Source organism: Dendrobates tinctorius, unplaced genomic scaffold (assembly GCF_039654945.1).
Source record: "Dendrobates tinctorius isolate UK_male_01 unplaced genomic scaffold, ASM3965494v1 ptg000165l, whole genome shotgun sequence".
In the NCBI taxonomy this organism is placed as follows: Eukaryota; Metazoa; Chordata; class Amphibia; order Anura; family Dendrobatidae; genus Dendrobates; species Dendrobates tinctorius.
This window is the reverse complement of record NW_027361832.1, coordinates 7,532,246-7,535,896: the sequence shown is the minus strand read 5'-3', so window position 1 is coordinate 7,535,896 and position 3,651 is coordinate 7,532,246.

Here is a 3,651-nt window from a genome sequence, read left to right as displayed (position 1 = left end):
CTTGTAGATTTCTGACTGTGTGGTAGGTAGGAATGAGCTGGGGTGGGCGAGGATTTGTGAGCGTGAAGGAGAGAATGTTGTGGTCAGAGAGTGGAAGCGGTGAGTTGTTTAGGTGGGAGATTGAACAGAGCCGGCAGAAGACCAGATCAAGGGTGTTACCGTCCTTATGTGTCTCAGAGGTTGAAAGCTGTGAGAGGCCTAGAGAGGTGGTTAGTGATAGAAGCTGGGATGCAGATGTGGAATTAGGGCTGTTAATGGGGATGTTGAAGTCTCCCAGGATGAGGGTTGGTAGTTCTGAGGACATGAAGTGTGGCAGCCAGGCTGAAAAGTGGTCAAGGAAGTGGGTGGGTGAGCCTGGGGGCCGGTATATGACCGCTACCCTGAGGGAGAGGGGACGGAAGAGCCTGATGGTGTGGACCTCAAAAGAAGGGAATAAGAGTGATGGGACTGGGGGGATGACCTGGAAAGTGCATTGTGGGGACAGGAGTATGCCAACTCCACCACCAGGTCTGTTTGTGGGTCTCGGGGAGTGAGAGAATTGTAAGCCACCGTAGGAAATGGCAGCAGGAGAGACAGTGTCAGTATCCTGAATCCAGGTTTGAATGAGGGCCAACAGATTAAGAGAGTTGTTCAGAAAGTAGTTGTGTAGGAAAGGAAGCTTGTTACAAGCAGACCGTGGATTCCAGAGGGCACAATTAAAAGATTGAGATGAGGGAGTGCAAGTAATGTTAATCAGATTATTGTGGTTTCGATATGAGGTAGGGTAGGGGTTGAGGTTGGGGGATGGTGGACCAGGGTTGGGGGAGATGTCCCCTGAAATCAGTAGGAGAAGGAAGATAAAGAGCCAATAGTTGTTGGAATTGTAAGTAGTTTTTTTCTGCGATGTGTTTGGGCAAGATTGGCTGAGGTTTCTCAGGAAGGTGAGGAGTGCATGGGAGCTGTACATGGGAGAAGGAAGTATAGAGGGGCTGATGTGTATGAGTCGTGATGGAGGGGGGATAGGGTGATGAATGTGGATGGCAAGGGAACACAGGAGGATAAAAATAAAGCACATGGTTAAAGGGGAAGGCAAAGTGTGGGTTACCTGACTCCTGCCCTGACTAACTGCCACGTATAACTGCCGTTTTGCTGGATGCTTATCTTCTGTGATGCTTTGCTTATGGGATGCTTGCGTGCTGCACCCCACACTGCATCTGCACCCCACACTGCGTGCTTCCACTTAGAAACTACTACATATATAGGCCACACTACAGGGTCAGGAGAGAGGGATTGTGGGAGCTGGTTGGGTATAATTTGGCAGCTGGGGCCAGCACACCAGGGGATGGTTAGATGATCAAAGGCACTAGACCAAGATGTGGCAAAATGCTATAGCACCTTCCACCTGATAAGATCTAGAAAGGCCCCAGTCACAGATCTAAAGCAGTAAGTATTACATACAGTGCAACAAATGAATTATACCAAAGCTTTAGCAAGCACATTTAAATATGCAGCAAAATGGTAAAGCAGCAGAAGTATGGAGTTGTACCATTTGGATATATTACAGCAGAGAATAGAGGCAGCAGAGGTGGGAAGTTGTATCATTCAGGCTGCTTGCTGGCAGTGAATGGAGTAAATACATGCAGGGTGGCTCAGTTGATTACCATTTGGATATATTACAGCAGAGAATAGAGGCAGCAGAGGTGGGAAGTTGTAGCATTCAGGCTGCTTGCTGGCAGTGAATGGAGTAATGTAATGCATATTTCCCTCTGTGTTTAGTTCTTCCTCCAATCAGCAAATTTCCCTGTTGTTGCTGTAGGGAAGGTGACCTGACAGACGGACGGACTAGTCAGAGTGAAGAAGGAAAGGTTTGCACAGTGAGGGTAGGTGTCAGGTATTATTACAGTGGGGAAACAGCTAGAAAAGTGTAGTGGACGTGCAGTACCTTGGGTTGACCATTAGATGGCAGGGAGGAGTGTGAGCAAAGGACTTGACATCAGCTTAGGGCTTTAGAAACCGTTGGTCATGGGGGCGGAGTCAGTGGCGTATCCAGGGGGGGGCAGCCGGGGCAGTTGCCCCGGGCGCAGCCAGCAGGGGGGCGCAGTCGGGCCGCCTAATGCAGCGGTCCGCAGTGTCTCCCCCCCGGCGGCTGCGCTCTGCCGCCCCCCATCCTGTGAGCCGGCTGTTCTCTGTGACGGCTGTCAAGCTGACAGCCGACGCAGAGAAGGAGGCCGCGCCTGCTCCCAGGCAGCAATTTTACTGGCGTCTATACAGACGCCTGTACAATTAGCTCTGACCGCCGGGTCAGAGCGACGTCAGCAGCGTGATCATGTCATGTGATCACGCTGCTGACGTCACTCCCCGGCGCCAGAGCAAACGCTGGTGGTAAGTGTGCTCCACTGTGGAGCTGAAGAACCACCGAAGATGGGAGATGAGGGGGAGTTAATGAGTGGGGGGGTTTATTGAGTGGGGATGGAGGTTAATGAGTCGGGGGGTTAATGAGTGGGGGTTAAAGTGTGGGGGTTAATGAGTGGGGGGTTAATGAGTGGAGATGGGGTTTAATGTGGGGATGGGTGTTAATGAGTGGGGGGTTATTGAGTGGAGATGGGGGTTAATGTGGGGATGGGGGTTAATGAGTAGAGATGGGGGTTAAAGTGTTGGGGTTAATGTGGGGATGGGGTTAATGAGTGGGGGTACATAATGTGTGGGGGGATGTGGGAGTGGGGATGGGGGATACTTAATGTGTGGGGGGATTTGGGAGTAGGGACAAGGGATTATTGAGTGGGGATGGGGGATACTTAATGTGTGGGGGGATTTGGAGTGGGGATGGGGGTACTTAATGTGTGTGGTGGATTTGGAGTGGGGATGGTATTTAACGTGTGTGGGGAGATTTGAGGACACAAAATGAAGAGTATGTATGAGGGCATATATGAGGAAGCAGTATGGGGGATGGGTGCAGACAGTAAGGGGTGCAAACGGATGAATTTATGTGGGCACAGTATGGGGAGTGAGGGTGATGGGATGTGTGCAGACACAGTATGGGGAGTCGAGGATATGTGTGAGCAGACAGTATAGAGAGTGAGGGGGTAAATATATGAGGAGACAGTATGGTGAACAGGAGGATGATAGTGGAGACAGTATGAGGATGGAGGGGGAATAGTGTGAGGCGACAGTATATTGCAGATATTTATATTTAGGAGCATTATAATGACACTTCTATCTTTAAGGGCATCGTGTGGAGAGTTGCTGCAGAAGACCGGAGAAGATGGAAGTCTGCAGAGACGAGATGTGGATGAGAAAACTCATCATGGGGTCTGGACAAGAAGAAGAAAAGGAGAACGACTGCAGAGACGACGTCATCTATAAGGTACCTGGATGTAAATATTATTAGTGATACTGACTAATTCTCATGTTTTTATTTGTTAGGAACATTACAGGGGTTGTCCAGGTTTGTACGGAGTCTGCAGACATTCTATGTGACTGCAGACTTCTGAATTCTCACAGTGCTCACTGAACGCTGTCAGGATTCTCTGGTGCCGGTAATTTACATACATGCGGTCACATGCTGACTAGACGTGTGTGGCCTCACTCAATGAAAATGAACGGAGCGAGGCCGGGCACGTCTAGTCGGAATGTGGCCAGAAGTATACAAATCACATACTTGTGCTGACATGA